General features: G+C 48.8%; 1 protein-coding gene across 3 annotated transcripts in view; it reads left to right on the top strand.

Moving 5' to 3' along the window:
- Window positions 1–12,983: 12,983 nt before the first annotated feature.
- GATAD2A (GATA zinc finger domain containing 2A) overlaps window positions 12,984–19,473 on the top strand; it is a 92,504-nt gene continuing 86,014 nt past the window's right edge. For 2 of the 3 annotated variants that reach the window (XM_070461181.1, XM_020884433.2), the window contains exon 1: window positions 12,986–13,305. The gene's annotated coding sequence lies outside the window, so the exon portion shown is untranslated. Of the gene's footprint in view, window positions 13,306–19,473 lie in introns of all 3 variants that reach the window. The other variant, XM_070461175.1, reaches the window with a different exon arrangement.

The raw sequence follows: 19,473 nt of genomic DNA, 5'->3' as shown, positions 1-19,473 counted from the left end.
CGGGGCCCCAGGGCCTTCTGCTGTAAGCTACAGGGCATGGAGATGCAGAGCCCCAGACCCTGGACGGAGGACCTGGTGGATACCTGCATCTCCTTCCCCTCTAATGATGATGTTCCTCAGCCCGCAGCCCTGCCTGTTGCTGGCTCTTGCCACAGACCAGACTTCTTTGCATTCCCACTGTCCTGTTTCCTGTGGTCTTAGAAAACACACGGGTCAGCCTTCATATGCCTGGGGTTTTTTGTTTTTCCTTTGTGAGATGAAAGTCATGTAAAATTTAATGTCTACAATTCAGTGGCATTCAGTACATTTACTGTGTACAATCAGCACCTCTGTCTAGTTCCAGAACATTTTTATCACCACAAAAGGAGACCCGCATCTACATTAGCAGTCATTCCCATTCTCTTTCCCCAGTCTCTGACAACCACTAATCTACTTTCAGTCGCTATGGATTTGATTGATCTGGGCATTTCACATAAATGGAATAGTGTAACATGTCCTTTTGTGTCTGGCTCCTTTCACTCAGCTTCATGTCTTCAAGATTTTTCTACACGAGAGCAGGTATCATTGCTTCATTTCTTTTTTATGGCTAAATAGTCTGTTGGATGATGGATGGACCGCATTTTACCCGGTCACCACTGATGGGCTTTGGGCTGCTGCCCCCTTGTGGCTCTTGTGAGTAGTGCTCCTGTGGATGCACCTGTGCATTTACTTTGGCTTGTGTCTGCAGTTCTCTTGGGCCATGCTTTTAATGCACAGGGATAGGACCATCCTGCCAGCCTTGCTGTATCAAGGCCCTTGTGTTGCTCTCATCCGTGTGCCCCGAGAGGATGCCCAGGTGGCCTTGAGTGCTCCCTTTTAGGAGCACTTCTGAAGATGCCTTTGGGCCACCGTCCCCAGGCAGAGTTGCTGGCCACTGGATGTGTGAGTGATTCGACACAATGCAGAGAACACACTTGGGAAGCAGATGATAGGAACTCAGCCAGGAGGCACCCACGGCTGAAGGGAGGACAGGAATGGACCTCACTGAGGCTCACAGGTGGCCAGGGCGGCTGGCCCAAGGATTAAATTCCTGGGAAAGGTATCACTACTAGTCCTCAATAACACTCCTCCCCATTCCTCAGAAATCCTGCCAGTCACTCTGCCCATTCCTGGCCATCTTTTCCACCTGCTTGAGGCCCAGTCACGCCTCCCACCCGGAGGCTCCTCGCTGAATGGTCCCAGAGTATTCTGTGCTCACTCGCACCTGTCCCCTCGCTAGGAGTACTCTCCTTGTGGTTGCTGGGTTTCACTGGGGAATGTTTTGGCATGGGACAGCCCAGAGGGAAGGACACACGGGCCATCCCTCGGCAGGTCCGGCAGGTACCACTGTGGACACCTGCCTACCGCATTCGCGGATAATCACCGTGGCCGGGTCCCTGCTGACCTGCACCTTAGAGGGGGCCTGGACCTCACAGCCCCGCTGATGGGCTCCTGTGGGCCTGGGGATTGAAAGTGTTCCTCGTGTGTGTTTGCTTCCCCTTTGGTCTCGAGCTCTTTGAGTTGATATTTCCTCACAAAGAAAGCTATTTGGGGAGATTCATGCTATGTTTCTGTCTGTGCAGCACCTCACACCGCTTCTTCCATTTGAACTACACTGCCTTCTTTCCCTAGTACAATCCCAGTCAGCTCAGAAGTGCCAAGTGGAGGCTGACCCCTGCAAGGGGTCTGAGAGGGGAGGGGGCAATCTGAATTTGGTTTTCTTAGCACTTTGACATCTTTTGATACTTTTTTCAAGGACTGGAAAATAAAAGGACTATTGTTCAGTTGCTAAGTTGGGTCCTGACTCCTTGTGACCCCATGGACTGTAGCCCTGCAGGCTCCTCTGTCCATGGGATTTCCCAGGCAAGAATACTGGGAGTGAGTTGCCATGTTCTTCAGAGGATCTTCCTGACCCGGCGAGCGAACTCACAGCTCCTTCATTGGCAGGCAGATTCTTTACCACTGAGCTACCAGGGAAGCCTGAAGGGACTGTTACAGTGATGCTTTCTGAAAAATGTAACTCTTAATGAATTATGACTGCTTCAACAAATGTAGTTTTAAAAATTGTAACATTCAAAAAAAAAAAAAACCCCTGTAACACTCTTACACTAAGGAGTTCCCTGTATGAAGAAAAGCTCGCTGAAATAGATCCTTAGAAGTGGGCCACTTGGTCAGGGTGTGCCTGTTTTGCTTTGAGTGTTTCTGACTACAATTCTGAATGTCATGTGTCTGCTCAACTTGATGTTCAGGCTCTGTCTGCAGGTGGGTGTGCTCTGCCCAGAGCGAATGTCTGTGTGGCCCTGCAGGATGTCCTGCTACTGAATACAGGGTTCTGTACAGAGATGCTCCCCTAAAGGGTTAAATACAAACTGCTCAGAAGTGACGTGAACCGGAAGTAAATCTCCCATCTCATCTTGGTGTCAGCTGCTGCCAGTGGCCTGGTCTATTCCAGCCTCAGCCACCAGGGGGCGTGGACACCCCAGTCAGCGGCCCCACCAGGAAAGGCAAGCAAGCTGGGAAGGCTGGTCTGGGTGTCACCAGACCTCAATGTAGCCTGGCTCTGTCCTCATCTGCAAGGATGTGGGCTGACCTTTACCTCAGGGCCGCTCAGTTTCCCTCCTGTAACTCGCGGTTTGGAGAAGCTGATCCCCATGGTTCTCTAGGTGTCAGGGCTACACCATTCATTCCTTCATTTATTCACCAAACATTTGGCACCTACTGGGGACACAGCAGGAGCCACATCAGAAAAAGTTCCTGCCCTCAGGGAGTGGACACTCTACCCGCAGCGCTACGATGGACCTCAAACAGGAGCGAGTGCTGTCTTGCCTGTGAGAGAAGTAGCATGCTGCAGGAGGGGGCAAGCAGGGGGCCTGGGGGTAGTGGAGGAGGAAAGGACAGGGGGAGGCCTTCCTCAGCCAGCCGGTCAGCTGGGCAGGCAGATGACGTTTCCGACTTGTGCTACACAGCCACCGAGACTGTGGGGCAGGAACGGACAGCCCTCCCTTCTGGACACTCCAGAGAGGATGCCCAAGGGCTGCCACACGTGCCCACCACCTCAAGTCCAACCGAGGCCTGGGTCATGTCCAGGAGGACGTTGATGAATGGAGAAAGTGCCTGAGCCCCCTTGTCCATGGGAGTGACTGAATCCCCAGGCCCCCTCAGGCTCTTCCCCCAACACATTTGGGGCCACATCCCAGACGTAAACTCAGGTGGGACTGCAGACAGGGCTGAATGTGAGGCTGACAGAGACGGGGTCACCCGCCCCCTTGTGTAACACGGACTCCAAGAGCACGTAACCAAGGGTCGGAGCCCGGACATCACCACGAACTAACCAGAGAAGATGCCTCAGAGCTGGGTCCTGAATTCAGGTACTGTACGCCTGTTGCCTCTGTCATCTGGCTCCCACAGATGGAAGTCCCAGCAGGGCCACACCCAAATCCCTCACTCAGGATCTGTTTTTCTCAGCATCTAGTTTTCCTGAGACCCAAGGCCTTGATTTAAGGAGACTATTTTTTCTCGGGGATTATTTGCCCCTCCCTGACTTCTGGAATAGCCCGAGACCATTCCTGGGGTTGCCCTGTGGGACACCCACATGCCTTGGATGCGGAGTACAGGGCCAGGTGGGTTTTGCATGCAGACAGACCCCAGCATCAACTGGGCCCCCAAGGTGGGACAGGAGCCCACAGCTCCTCCTCCTCCACGTCATCTCTCTGGATTCTTCCAACCTTGAAACTTTACTTCAGGTCTCGCAGCCACACCCTCGGTGAGGATAATAGGTTGGTGCTGAGCACACTGCCCTCCCTTCTTCTGGTGCTTTGGTGGTTAAGTCGCTAAGTCATGTCTGACTCTTTGCGACCCCATGGACTATAGCCCGCCAGGCTCCTCTGTCCATGGGATTCTCCAGGCAAGAGTACTGGAGTGGGTTGCCATTTCCTTCTCCAGGGGATCTTCCCAACCCTTGAATCGAACCTGGGTCTCCTGCATTGCAGGCAGATTCTTTACCAACTGAGCTATGAGGGAAGTCCCTTCCCTTCTCATAATTCTCAGGAGAAAGGCCAGAATCTATATTTGGTCACCCAAGAAACCTCCCCACACAACACAATACATACCTGGATGGAGGGACGTCGAAGGCGTTTTGATCAATACCGTGTGGGCAGCTAACGAGTTGGGGCACCCAAAGGAATCACCAGTTCAAGGTCACAATTTGGGGCCAAGGTGGATTTTTGGAGCTGGTTAATTCCTCACTCCCAAGCCACACCAGACTCTAACCTGCATGTCTGACGAGCTCCTCCAAAGGCAGTAGGCTTCGGGGTCATGTGAAGTGAGTTATCCAAACCTGAGCTGACTGACACTCGGGGATAGGTTTATAACACAGGAGAAGTGGTCATTGATCTGAAATTCAAATCTAACTGGGTGTCCTATGTTTTCATTTGCTAAATGCAGCCACCCTGGAGGTTCAATAACATCTTTGAATAAAAGAATGTAGTCATGAAACCAGAGAGCTGGAAGATTACTGAATCCAAACCAGGAATTTTACCAGTGGGAAACAGGACTCACAGAGCTTTGTAGCATGCTTACTTCTCCCCATCGGAATAAAATCCCACTTCCTCGCCGGCCCGCAAACATCAGCTGACCTCTTCCACTTAATCCCTGCCCACCAGCTTGCCAGTCGTTCTCTGCCGAGCACTGCTCCCTTCTGTCCAGTGTGTGCATCCCTGGGCTGAATCCTTGTTAAGATTCAGATCTTTCAAATCTACCTGCTCACAAGTCTCCCACCCCTGTCCTGGTCAGAGCCCTTTCCAGTCACTATGTCACATGCCCAGTTACTTTTCTTTTTATTGGCTGCTCCACGCAGCATGTGGGATCTTAGTTCCCAGATTAGGGATGGAACCAGCACCCCCTGCAGTGGAAGCACAGAGTCCTAATCATTGGACCACCAGGAAAGTCTCCCCAGTTACTTCAGCAACATCTTTAATGGCTGAAATTGCCTTGTTCACTTTGTTGTCAGTCTGTCCCTCCCCACTCGACTTGCTCACCACAGCATCCTGAACTCTAAGACCACAGGCCTGTGACGGCTCCAGTGGAGAACCTGGGCCCTTGCACTGGAATTCTTGCCACAGCCCCACCTAGCCCTAAGCTGCAAGCTCCTGGCTGTCTGCATCATTTGGAGCAGGAGTGAAGGTTCCCAGACAGGGGGCACTAGTGACTCCTGCACTAGGAAAAAGATAAATTTGTTGCCAGAATGAAGCCAAAGTTGTGATTCGGCCTTGTCTAACCCAAGACATGTAGAAATACCCCTACTCCAAGGATCCAGGAACTTTTTCCCCTCAGGCCCCAATGCAGGGATTTCTAGGGCTTTCTATTTGTTGTTGTTCAGTCGCTAAGTCATGTGGGACTCTTTGCAACCCTTTCTATACTGAAGAGCAATGTTAGGCTAAGGGTGCTCAGGTCTCAGAAACATTCTAAAACAGTCCCAGGTCACTGATTGAGGGGGCAACTTGAAAGCTGCCCACCAGAACACTTGCTTTAAAAGATCAGAGTGTGTGATGCTGTGTGTGTGGAAAACCAAAGTGGACCGTGGACATCTGCAGGTGCCCAAAAGAACAAAATAAGATGGAGGCGCTAAGTATGCCCTTGCATTCCATCCCCACCGTTCATCCTACTACCCACCCAGTGCCAGCCCCATGCCCGCCACCGAGGAGGAAGAGGGGAGCATCCGTGCTGACCAGACACATTCCTGTAGTGTCTATATGTCTGGGAGAATGTCTGTCTCCTGACTGTCTAGTCATGCTTCGTCTACAGCCCAGGAGAAAATTCTCATAAAGACGACCAGGACCTTGGTGAGCAGATGTGTGAGAGGCTGACTTGCAGCAGGAAGTATGAGCCTGGCAGGGTCTGGGTGGGAGCCAAAGTCAGGGAACCCTGATGGCTGCTTCCCTGCAGACTGGCGTGGAGGCCTTAACATGGAGGCAGGAAGCAGCTGGGCGGTGACAAAGAAACTTCCCTCACAAAGACACGTGAGTGACCCACGGGGCATGGCCTGTGACTGCCCAGAGCTCCCTGGGGACTCCTGAATTCTACTCAAGGCAGGAGATGGGACGCCACCTGCTCTTCCACTGGAGTTTAGAAAGAGCTTAAGTGCGGTGGGTCTCTGTGGACTTTGAGATTCAGGCTGGCTCTGCCAGGGGACTGGCTCAGCTCTCGCCTTGATGCCAAGCTTGCTCAAGTCATACCCTCTCTGCACTCTGCATTTGGGAAATTGAAGATGGACTAGCTGATTGCTTAACTTCCCCTCAGTTCTGACAGTTCTTAACATGCTATTATCTACATGAAGATGTGACGGGGAGAGATGAGTAGGCATTCAGAAAAAGTGGATGACCCAGGCATTCACTGTTCAAGTGCTGTGCGGTTTTTTTTTTTTTTTTTTTTTTTTGGCCGCACCATGTGGCATGTGGGATCTTGGTTCTCTGACCAGAGATCAAACCCTGCAGTGGAAGCATGGAGTCTTAAACACTGGACCATCAGGAACGTCTCCACTGTGTATATATTAAATGTGTGCATGTATCTAAGTATTAATATTTTGAATAATGTAGTTCTGTCCTTTGGGAATATATTATCTAGTGGAGAAAGAGAAAAAGAGAGAGAGGTAGAGAAGGATGAGAGAGGAGGAAAAGGAGGGAGGAAGAGAAGAAGGAAAGGCAAGGCAGCCTACATACTCTCTGTAGTTACTTAATATAAAATGTACAAAAATGAGGATTATAAACAGAAAATGTTAGTTATCAATATGCTTATGGCCCTAGTAGGTGGAAAGACTCTATGAGAGTCAGAGATTTTGTTCAGAATTGGAATTTAAACCTAGGTTCTGGTTTTATTTATTTGTGACCCTAGCTGAATAAAAACCCTTGAGCCTCAATTTTCTCCCCTTCAAAATGGGGCAATGTACCTTGATCTCATACAACTTCTGGGAGGTGGAGAGGCAATAAGGGAGGCAGAAGCTGGCTTAAACAGGGCAACAGCCCAGCCAGCCCCATTCAAGCCATGAACCAGGTGCTACTGATTGTAAGTTCGCCAGAATATTAACGGATGTTCTTAGGAAAAAGGGCTTCCCTGGTAACTCAGCTGGTAATGAATCTGCCTGCAATGCAGGAGACCTGGGTTTGATTCCTGGGTTGGAAGATCCCCTGGAGAAAGGAACAGCTACCCACTCCAGTATTCTGGCCTGGAGAATTCCATGGACAGAGGAGCCTGGCAGTCCATGGGGTCACAAAGAGTCGGACACCACTGAGTGACCTTCACTTTCACTTTAGGAAAAAAGGAAACATCACATGCTCAAGGAGGGTTGTAATATAACATAACAACATGTATTAACAATATTAAAGGCTTAGCCAAATTTTCTGGCTGAAAATAAAGCTTTTTTTTTAAGTAGGGAAACTCATCGTAGAATCTCTACTGATATTTTGATCATTCTTCTTTTTTTTAAAAGACTGTTCTTTTTTTGATGTGGACTATTTTTAAAGCTTTTATTGAATTTGTTACAATATTGCTTCTGTTGGTTTTTCTGGCCACAAAGCATGTGGGATCATAGCTTCCTGACCAGGGATTGAACCCGTACTCCCTGCATTGGAAGGTGAGGTCTTAACCACGGAACCATCAGGAAAAGTCCCTTGAGTCATTCTGATGTCTCCTGGAATTCAATGTGGAAAATTTTGCATTAATCAATGTAAGATAGCATTCTTGAAGAAAGCATCCAGGAAGAAACTGTAGTGAAAAGAAGGGGCAAGTAGAGGGCTTAAAACATTAAGTCAGGATTCAATCTTTACCTTTGGTGATGGAGGTCACTTAAAAAATTTTTTTTCTTCCTGATTTATAAAAGCAATACAGTCTCCTTAAAAATCAAAGTTTTTTGAGTAGGGGTGTCATGTGGTCCATGATTTAAGAGAATTAGTCTAACAGTTTTCACGTGGTAGGTAGTCCAGGCATCTGTGGTAGAAATGGAAATTGAAAAGAGCAGATAGAAAAAGGAGGGCTTCCACAGTGGTCCAGCAGTTAAGAATCCGCCTGCCAATGCAGCGGACACAAGTTCTCTGCCTGCCCCCCCAAACCCCGCATAGTTCAGGTGCTATTTGACTTTTTCTTAAGGAATCAGGGGGACATCGTAGGCCAACCTCTTGATTTAGTGGTGTCTATTTCTCTCTGGAAACAGGGACTGACTGTCTTTTTTTAAATTGAAGTATAGTTGATTTACAGGGCTCCCCAGGTAGTGTTAGTGGTAAAGAACTCGCCTGCCAATGCAGGAGACATAAGAGAAACGGGTGCGATCCCTGGGTTGGGAAGATCCCCAGGAGGAGGGCACGGCAGCCCAATTTGACTTAGCACAGCACAGAACACATAGTTGATTTACAATGTTGCATTATTTTCAGGTATACAGCAAAGTAATTCAGTTATACATACCTATACATCTTTTTTTTTTTTCAGATTCTTTTCCTTTAAAGGTTATTATAGAATATTGAGTGTAGTTTCCTGTGCTATACAGTAGGTCCTTGTTGTTTATTTTATTATACTAGAGTTAAGCTGGGCTTCCATAAACTAAATAAAAAAGAAGACAAAAACAATTTTTTTTAAAAATTAAAAAAAAAAAAAGGGCTTCTATGGTGGCTCAGATGGTGAAGAATCTGCCTGCGATGCAGGAGACACTGGCTCAATCCCTGAGTTGGGAAGATCCCCTGGAGGAGGGCATGGCAATCCACTTCAGTATTCTTGCCTAGAGAATCCCATGGACAGAGGAGCCTGGCGGGCTGCAGTTCACAGGGTTGCACAGAGTAGCAGCAACAGGAGTTTTAAATTCAGTGTCTGGGACTAAGATACCCCTAATTTATCCCTCTCCAAACGACCTGACTTATTACCACCCTTCCCCTGGGAGAATCAAAGCTGATTCCAGTGGATCGGCTGAACAGTGCACGTTTCAGTAGACTAGCAACTCAGATGTGTGAATCTCATGCGTGTGTGCATGCTAAGTCGCTTCAGTTGTGTCTGACTCTTTGTGACCCCATGGACTGTAGCCTGCAAGGCTTCTTTGTCCATGGGATTCTCCAGGCAAGAATCCTGCAGTGGGTTGCCATGCCCTCCTCCAGGGGATCTTCCTGATGCAGGGATTGAAACTGAGTCACTCATGTCTCCTGTACCAGCAGGCAGGCTCTTTACCACTAGCACCACCTGGGAAGCCCAGGTGGACCTCATAGTGCTTGGCAAACCCAAATGAATTAGGCAATCTAAGAATCCTAGGAGGCAATGATGGAGAGGAACTTTACTGTGTGTACCTGAACTGCCACTATCACTGAGGGACACTTGTGGGCTTTGATATTCGTGCTTAGTACCCTTCCTACTCATTGTCAATTGGTATTCTTCCTTGTCCAGGACCACGACACCAAGAGAAGGTCTCTGCAGGGTGGCAACCCACCAGGTCCTCATTTTTCTAACTACTGCTGAGGCCTTGCCTTCCTCGCCACTTGTGCATTCACCTGGCTCAGTTCCCATTTCCCTATTTGGATGTGAATGTCACTTAGCCAGTTTGCCCACATGATTTCCCAGACCCAGGAAGGGACACGCCTTGATGCAGAAAGATGCAATCACTGCTACCAGTGTGGAAAGGAAAGCCCATCCTTGCTATGAGTTGAGTACTCTTCTTTTCTAATGTCAGAAGCTGTGCTGTCATTCATTTTGGTGGGTCATTTCACTCTCTCCAACGAATGGATTTGCCTCTGATTCTTCAAAGATATAATTTTCCAGCCAAATGGGACTCTTGTTTATGCTTAGAATTCCAGACTTCATTGACATCTCTTAATTCAACCAACATTTCCGCCTCCAGGCAATGCTTTTTTTTTTTTCCCCTTTCCCCAGAGAACCTGAGAAATTCTGTGCATTCTTAAAATAAAAAGGTGAGATGTAATTATAGGGCCTGACATTTTCAGGGATCAGTCTGGAAACTACATAGAGTAGCTCTGAAATATTAATAACCTCACTTCATTTGCAATTTCCCTTTGATAAAGTTAATTTAGGTAGCCTTGACCCTGGTCAAGGCCCCCACTTGCCCTTTGCTCTTGAGTCTGGGGACTCTATTAGAATTATTTCCAGAACCTTCTTACAATTGCCTGAGAGAGAGATTAGGCCCAGGGAATTCTGGGTTCTTACATGACTCTGTCTTGCACAACGTATCAGGGGCACAGGTCTCCCTCTTTCTCATCTTTCCTGCACAGAGGCCAAAACTGAGATTAAAACAGTGCAAGTTTACGATTCAGCCGTAAAGTACCAGCGGGATGTGAACAAGTCACAGTTGCCCTCTGGGCCTCTCGGTTTCTCATGTATAAAATGAAGGGGTTGGACAATGAACTGCTCTTTGATCCCAGTTCAATTCAGAACCATAAAAGCACTGAGGGATTACGTAAATGAATAAGGCTGTATTCTTGCTCTCAGAAAGCATCCTGGTTAGTGACTTGAGTGAAACAAAAAGCTCCCAAGTCCTACTGCACACCAGGTACCACACAAGGCACTTCGAGCTCACAACCCTCAGTGCAACCTTTAGAAAACTGGTGTTCCCTTTTTTGATATGGCTAAGGGAAGTAACTTGGTGTAGGAAATGGTAACCCACTCCAGTATTCTTGCCTGGAGAATCCCATAGCCAGAGGAGCCTGGCAGATTATGGCCCATGGGATCGCAAAGAGTTGGACATGACTGAGCGACTAAGCATGCATGCAAGGGAAGTAACTGGTCTAGCTAGGGTGACAGGTGTGGGTTTGACCCCAGCTCTGCCAGTCACCATAGTCCAAGGGTTTACTGTTCACCCAGACAGCTTTAGACACTTGTAGAATGTGGCAAGTGCTACAACAGAGGTACAAACAAGGCACTCTGGGAACACGGTGTCTTCATGTTTCCAGAAGTTTCCTTTCCTAGTCAAGGATTCTGTCAGCCTTACCACTTGGGTCCAGGCTGAGCTCACTCAGGGAATCAGGCCCCACAGGGCTCTCTGCCAACCTCCCATCACTCTCTCAGCATTTATTTTTTACTTTTCTCCCAGGAATGTCAGCTCACTTGTAACAATAACAATAATCCTTTCTACAAGGGAACAGTGCTTCAAGGTTTACAAAGCACTTTCACATCCATTATCTCATTTAATCACTTCCTCCTCTACATTCCTAGAACCTATTCTTGGTATCTCTTTAGTATAACAGTCTGCCTTGTCCAATAGGCCTATTTCCCTTTATTGTGCTCAAACTGGCTCACAAGTTACATCCTATAATTCAGGGATCCCAGCATCTTGCATATTTCTGTGCATAGGTCGGTAGGGGTGGGGGCAATAAAGTTTGCCATATCGAATCCTCAGAGTTTTGTGGATCTTTCTCATGGCTGCCTTCTTCACCCCTTCAATTCAATGGATGTCTGGTTGCCTGCAAAGGGTATAACTAGGCTCCTTGGGGATAAATCAGGGGAGGAGTGCAGAACAGCTGAGGGAAGACAGAGGTGAAAGCCTCAGACACCTGGTAGACCATAGTGATGCTCGAGGAGAGTTGAGTTACTGCTTAGTTTTGTCTGGGGACAGGTGATAAAAAGGACTGCTGCTTGGAATGGCCCCACTCAGTAGAGCAGAAAAGTGGAACTGAAGAATCCAATAGGGGACAGAATTAGGAAGGGCCACAGATTCGACCCTTGGGAGAGAATTGACAGCTGCTTGGAAAAATTCTCATAAAAAAAGAAAAAAGGGAAGGAGGGCTAAATGGATAACTCGTTGGTTGCAGTTCTTAGGAAAAGAGGAACTCTTTCTGCAACACTCAAACACTGCTTAGAAAAAGCGCAGGGAGCACAACTCCTTGGCAATTATTGAGTAAAAAGGGTGAGGGGCCATCGGTTTCCTGCAATTTCTCTCTGGAGAGAGGAAGGGTGCTTTAAGTTCCAAGTTTCTCCTCTGGTGGAAGGAAGGACTTGCAAGTTATGAATTTCCCATCTTCAGAAATGAAGGCCAAGGACATGCAACCCCCACTGCCCCTCAGACTAGGGAGGAAGGCCAGTGGCCACCACTAGGGCTCAGAAAAGAAGCAGGGTATGATCGCTAAATATACTCCAGTTAAGGCAGTGGGCCCCCAAATTCTCCTTAGTAAAAGGGACAGGGGCCCGAATCCCTACAAGTTTTCTTAGAACAGAGAGCTAGGGTCCTGAATGTACAAAATCATTCTTATCCTGGCAATCCTCAGAAAAGTGGGCAAGGCAAGAATCGCTAAAACTCTTCTTAGAAGAGGGGTCAGGGGCAAGATTCCTCAAAGTTCTCCTCAGAAGAGGGTCGAACCCGTGACTCTAGTCAGAAGAGAGCCCAGGGCAACGAATCCCCTGGGGAACAAGAGCTGGCCACAGTTCGCCCAGAGCCCTTAGAGCGCGCCTCATGCGGCCCCGCCCACTGCCCGGCGTAACCGCCCCACGCCCGCCCGGCCTAAGCCGCCTCCGGTGCATTGTGGGTGGGGCGCCCCTGCTGAGCACTGCGGGGAACCCCCTGCCCAGATAGTTGTCGGCCGTCGGGTAGCCGGGCAGAACCCCCCGCCAGTGTCCGAGCAGCCGACCACGGATTGACGCGTCCTCATGCCCCGCCCCTCGCGGTGCTCCTGCCCCGAAGCTAAAACCCCACCCCCGAAGCGCCCTGACTGGACCGGAGGTCCGCTCCACTCTCCCATTGGCAAAGCGCATGTCATTCATCTTGTCCCGCCTCCTCGGGCCCGCCCAAGCCCCCGGCGCGATCCCTAGGGCCAGCCGGCCCGTATGATCATTGGCCGCTGAATGCTGTCCTTCACGAGGCTGGCCACGCCCTCTCCGGGGCGCGGATCCCGGGAACTCTGGCCGGACCTCATTGGCCTGCGGCGCCGCCACTCGGTGAGACGTGCCTCAACCCGGAAGTGTGAGAGGCGAAATCTGCCTAGCAACCGGGGAAGCCGGGCTGCGAAGCGGGCAATTTCAGTGTGAGACGGAGCGGCGAGACCAAGCGGCGGCTTCGAGCGCGGCGCGGCGGCTCCTCCCGCCCGGGGTCAGCGCCCCGGCGCGCGCACGCGCACCCCCGCTGCCCGAACGCGCTCCGCGCCGCCCGCGCAGTCAGTCGGTCGATCGTCCGTCGTCCTGTCGCCGCCGCGGTCACCGCCGCGGGCGCCACCTGAGGGAGCTGCCGCCGCGAGACCCGAGCGGACGGGATCCGACCCTGCCACCCGAGGCCGTCTGGGGCCCAGCAGCCGCCCGCAGAGGCGCCGAGCAACTTCGGTGAGTGAGGGGCGGACGCCGCTGGTGGCGGGTCCCTGGCTTCCGGTGCCCCGGGCTTCTCTGGGGCTTCCGCTTCTCCGAGGGGGCCGCTTCCATGCATGGACCCTCTTGTCTGGGGGAACCTGCTTTTTATTTTTATTTATTTATTTTTTTGGAACCTGCTTTTTAAAGGGACCCTGCCTCTCTGAGGGGAGCCTCCCTTCCCTGAGGGTGCCCCATCTCTTTGAGGGACCTCCTGCTTCGCTAAGGGGCCCGTTTTCTGAGGGCCCCGCGTCTCTGAGACACCTCCTCTCAACTTCTCTAAGGGGACCTCTGCTTTTCCGAGGGGTTGATTTTTATGTGGGACCGCCTCCCTTTCTGGGACCGACCCCCATCATCCCTGAGGGACCGCCACTTCTCTGAGGAGGTATTCCTGTTTCTAGGGGACCCTCCCCCTCAGTTCTCTGGGGGACCCCCGCCTCTGTAAGGAGATCCCTGCTTCTCTGAGCTGTTGTCCCACTGTGTACTGTGTTCCTTTTTTGCCCTTGCTTTTTTAAGGTGTCCCCTACTTTTCACAGGTTCCCCTTCCCCCCTACCTTTCTGCGTTGCTCTCCCTGCTTCTCTGTCCCCACTTCTTTGGGTGACCTCCTCCTTTCCCCCTGTGCCTCCCCCTCAACTAATCTGAGGTGTTCCTGCTTCTGTCAGAATCCTTCTTGGAGGTGTTCCCCACATTTTTGAGTTGTCCTCACTTTTGATGGGACCCCCTAACTTTTTGATGAGTACCTCCATTTTCCTGAGGGGGCCCATTACTCCAAAGTGCCCATACGTATGACTGGATCCTTATTTGTTTGAGGAAATGTTCCCCACTTTTCCAAAACAGTTTACATTTTGTGGGGGACTCCTACTAATCTATGGGTGCTGCAGAGTTTGGAGGGGTCCCTGGCTTCTCCAGAGGTTCTCTTCCTAAAGTGAAATGTTCCACTTTATTAGGCTCCTCACATCCCTGAGGTATGTCTCCACTCTTGCAAGATACCCCCTCTCTGATTGAAGAGGGAATGAGTTTCTTCACTTCTCTGAAGGGTCCCCCTCCATTCCTAGGGGTTCTCCTTCCGCTTGCCTGAGGACATTTCCCCTTTCCTAAGGTTTCCCTCCTGGTTCTCTAATGTAAAAACTCTTCCCTCACTTTTCCTTCGAGACCCCAACTTCAGAGTTCCCCTGTTTCTGTTTTTGGTACTCACTTCTCTCTGTTCTGGAAGGAGAGATTGGAAATATGCCCCTCCCACCTTCATTCTTCTTTCTGGCCAGATTAGGGGTATTCTCTGAATTTTTACCTCAGCTTCAGGGGACCTGGAGGAATTTGTGGCTGGAAGGGAAATTGGGAGACAGGCAAAAAACAAAACGCTGTTTTCTCTTATCCTTTTAAGGCCTGCTAGATTTGGGGGAGCAAGAGCTGTTGTCAAATGACAATTGTGGTTACTCCATGTTTGAGTCACAGGGCCACTACAGTGTTGTCAGGCCAGTGCAGAGACAGGACGGACAGGGCTGGAGCATTGTACCCCATTATCACACCTTCATGTTGTGGGATTGACCCACTTCCTGTCCCATCCCTCAGTCCTCTGTGCGCTAGAACTCACCCCCCACCCCTGCAAAAGGAGAAGAAAAAAAAAAAATGCTCGTTCAGGTCTTCCTGCTGTGTTTTCTCTCCTGAGGTCGACTCACTTACCCCTTGATCTCTAGTGGATCTTCAGTTTGTGGGACACTCTGGTTTGAAAGGCAGGGCAAGAAGCAGGAAATGGGTCACCTTCGATTCAGGAAGGGAGGAAGGGAGGCAGAGAACAGGGGGTTTGAATTCATTTCTCTAAGTTAGGTGCCTTCAGCTTGGCTCAAAGGAAGTTTTTACATGGCTTTTACAAATCTCATGTGTACTTTGTTTTAGTGGCCCACCCTGGATTCCAAATTCACTCCAGTAGCTAATTTTATCTGTTTTGCCAAACGCAGAGCTCTCTGGAGCCCCAGTTGATGAATGCTGGCATTGAGAGATGGTCCAAAGGACAGGAATGAACTCAATTTGAAACCTGAGTAACTTGTAACCACTTCGTGTCCATGCACAAGTCTCAGGCTAAAAACATGGGGAGAAATGTTCCTGAAGTGGAGTTCCGAAATAGAGGCTGAACTTGGTGGGTTTAGCATTTCAACCAGTTCTTCCCTCTGACTGCTAGAACTGCAGTTCACTTTACAGTTTGACTTAAGACTGTCTCTCTCCTGTTCATTTCCATCTGGGTCTTGCTTAATTTGCGTCCTTTGTGAAGACTCCTGCCGAGGCTATAATTTGAGTTCTAAATCTGTCGGTGGACCATGTGGACACAAGTTTCAACTCGAGCTATTTTCTTCTGTGGAGAAGTGCTTGGAGAGTTTCCTGGGCCCTCTGCTCCTGCAGTAGTCAAGTCCAGGCAGGAAGCTGCCACAGACCTGGTTGCTTCTCTGCTGCCTCTTCCTGGTCAGCTGTAGGCACTGCCCTGAAGGGAAAAGGAAGATGGTGGGGAACTCGGGGCTTAAGATGTCCTGAGACAGGGCAGAGAAGTGCTGGCACATGTTTATTATTTGAAATGAAACCCATAGGACTGGCAGGGTGAGGTGTTAGGGAAGGGGGAGCTTTGAAGTCAGAAGGACCTGATTCAGATTCTGGGTCTGTCCTTCCTAGCTGTGTGGCCTTAGATAAGTTATGGCACAATATCCGCACGTTACTAAATATTTGAGGCAGGGGTCACATCTCTGTGAATATGTGTGAAGGTGCCTAGAAATGGGAAGTGCTTCCTAGATGTGTGAATGAATGAATCTAGGATAATGAACCAGAGGCAGCCAGCATAGCACCTAGCACGTGGTTGGTGTGCAATAAAGGTTGGTTGTTGTGCTCAGGAGACTATGGTTCTGGCCTGGACTCCCAGACAAGGAAACGTTTGATATTTTGCCAAGGCTAAATATGCCCAAAGAGCAAAGAGAAAGAAACTTGTCTCTTGCAAAATCCACTGCCTACCTGGGTCTAGCATTTTTCTGTGTTCAGATAGCAGTTGTGAGATAGTTTGGTTTTGTGGCAGGGGTTTGTGTTTGCCTTGGCCTTGCTTTTTCCCTCTGTAAAATGGGGTAACCTGTGAGTTAAGGACAAGGAGATATATTACTATAATTAGACCACAGGCTGGATAGAAGATTATTACAAACTTGAATTGTGGGAAGAAAAAGAAGGTGAACCATATAAGATCCTCGGCCAGATTTTGGGACTGCTTGACTGAAGGATACAAAACAGTTACCTGATAAGTGATCTCTTCTTACACATTAGAACTTTGGAAGACAAACCATTCTTTTTGGGTAATGGGTCAGATTTGGGGGCAAAAGACTGCAAACGTGATGTACAAAGGCATTTGTTGCCACACAATACTATTAGAATACTATTACAAGTACATTGAGTGTGTAGCATAGTGCCTATGAGATCAGAATTCACCTTGAGGTCCCAAATATCCAGAGAACTGTGGAGATGCTAACTCAGCCTCTGTGGATGGGGACTGGAATGGGCAGGACACTTTTTTTTTTTCTGAGAAGCTGTTTTTCTTAGCAATTAGTGAACGCCTTAAAATTGGGACTGATGAGTTGGGCTCTACCTTTTTCACTTATTCATGTGGGGACAGATGGCACTTGTCCCTGATAGCTAAAACCTGGGTTGCAGGGGAATAGTGAGTGAGAAATCTGAGCTAGGCCTCCACTGCATTACTCCCAAGTTAGAAGAAAAAGGTTCCCTCCAAAAAATATCCCCTCTCCCTCCCTCTGCCCCCCACCCCCCTCTCCCTCTCTCTTTCATACATACACAGTGAATTTTACTGTTGAAGCTAAGAAATATCTACCAGTCTTAAATTTCTCTTAATTCTCTTAAGGACATTTATTCCATTATATGGAAAAGGAGCAAAGTTTATTATTTTTAAAATATAAAACACAAGGTTAAGAACTTTAAAGGGATTATTATCCCTTCTGAAATTATGTTTCTTATGTACCACAGACTTCACTTTGGTGGATGGTGGCGCCACCATCTCATCTCTTTTATCTAACAGGAAGTTTTTTAAACCTTTTTTTTTTTTGAATTGAAAGATCCTTACAGCAATAAAAACCCTTGGATAGTTAGAAATGATATTGATCTAGGTACATTTATTAGATGTAATGTAACGTGGTTATCCGTTGGTAGGCTGCTCTAAAAGGCATGTGGGTCCCAACACTGCCCAGCTTCTAACTCTGGATGATAAACTGTTGATTTATATAACTGAAATAGCTGGGAAGTCAGGGTTTCCTTCCTGTTGGAGACAGCCCTGGGGGCATTAAATCCCTGCGGGATTTTGATGATAAGAAAGAAGCTGACCTCTTTTGGAATTGGGAAGTAACTACTCTATGGAGTTGTTCCATTCAGATATATGGATGTTGTTATTTTGAATGTCTAGTATTAAGTTTGACTTTATCCTTAGTCTATATTGATGTGTTGCTTGGATATGAATTTATCCCTTCAAACTGGCATATAAGGGACATTTGAACACTCGAGTAAGGGCTTAACCTGTTACGAGTTTTCCTGTGTGGCCCTAAGTTAGGGTTTTGTGTTTTTTTTTTTTAATGTAACTTGGATTGGAAAATAGAAAGTGTTAGATCTTCTGGCTCATATAACTTCCTATGCCAGCAAATAATTCAGCAAAAAATGATGCACCAGGCACCCCGTGCTGCGTGCTGGAAGTCTGGCAGTGAGCAGGCTAGAGAGATGCGGTCAGGCCTCCAGGATCAGGCCTCCAGGATCGTACGTCCCGGTCACAGGCAAATGAATGAATGAAAGAATATCTCAGGGCTTCTCTGAGACTATCCCTGGATGTTGAGCTTTTGGGGTAGAGTTTCTTGAAAGTTTGGAAGTGAAACCTTACTACCCTGATTTCCTCACTGGACTCTTTTTTTCTGTTTCCTCTCTCTGAAAGGAAGCAGAAATTATGGTGTTTTCCCGGTTGATTGTTGGCTTTTGGCACTAGTTGATCCAGGATGACTGGGGCTATAGTCTTGGACAAACAAAAGAGATTCTGGAATGGTTATTTCCCAGAGCATTTTCAGCTGTGCTTCTCCTGAAGCTGGTGGCAGTGTGTTTTTGGAATCCCGTGGCATTTCTTCATGGCAGTGCCTATTATGCAGAGATGCATGCATGCATGCATGCTAAGTTGCTTCAGCCGTGTCCAACTCTGTGCGACCCTATGAACTGTAGCCCACCAGGCTCCTCTGTCCATGGGATTCTCCAGGCAAGAATACTGGAGTGGGCAGCAGTGCCCTTCTCCAGGGGATCTTCCTGATCCAGGGATTGAACCCATGTCTCTTATGTCTCCTGAATTGGCAGGCAGGTTCTTTACCACTAGCGCCACCTGGGAAGCCCAGATATGCAAAGAGATACACAACTCTAAATGTCCTCTTGCCTCATTTGGAATCTCTTAGAAAAAATCAGACAAGGGTAGCACTTGGCTGTTGTTTATGGCATGGCAAGGCAAGATTTCAAAGAGCTAGGTTGCTTTATCTTGTTTTAGTATTCTTGGCGCAGAGTTCCCTCTGCCCTATCGTTCCTTCTTATACTGGGACTGGGGAAGCACTAGTTTGATTTTCCTATGTTGTGGTCCAGATTTGATGTTAGTCCATTTAGATCAATCATGTGACAGGTGTTTTTCTTAAGTAAGTGTATTTATGAGGGGTGGAGCCAGAGAGCAGGGGTGGATACTCATTCGGGGCCCAGGATCCAGGGGAGAGGGAGCATATTACAAGGAGTTCCTGGTAGTCTTCTTTTCCTCTCTCTTCACCCAAGTACTGACTCCTGGAAGAGGAAAGCCCAGGCCGGAAGTGGGCGTGGACAAGTATTGCAACTGTGCACGTGATCAGACTCCCACCTCTGGGCTCTGCTGCCCTTGGGAAGTGGATGCTTGCTCTCTCTTCACTTCCTGTTCCCCGCCCTCCAGGCTGCGTTCTTAGGCTCCATGGTGAGCATAGAAAACATGTTAGGCTCTCACTTTTTGCTCAGTAAGCCGCTCTGTCAGAGCTGGGAGCTAGTGGACCTGCACTTAGCAGGACTGCAGGCCCAGCTTATGTACCCACAAATTCAGGACTGTCTGGCAGGGTGGTTAACAGGACAGTTTCCTG

The sequence above is a fragment of the Odocoileus virginianus genome, chromosome 3 (assembly GCF_023699985.2).
Source record: "Odocoileus virginianus isolate 20LAN1187 ecotype Illinois chromosome 3, Ovbor_1.2, whole genome shotgun sequence".
In the NCBI taxonomy this organism is placed as follows: Eukaryota; Metazoa; Chordata; class Mammalia; order Artiodactyla; family Cervidae; genus Odocoileus; species Odocoileus virginianus.
The sequence above is the reverse complement of the archived record's forward strand: the minus strand, read 5'-3'. Positions and strand labels throughout refer to the sequence as shown.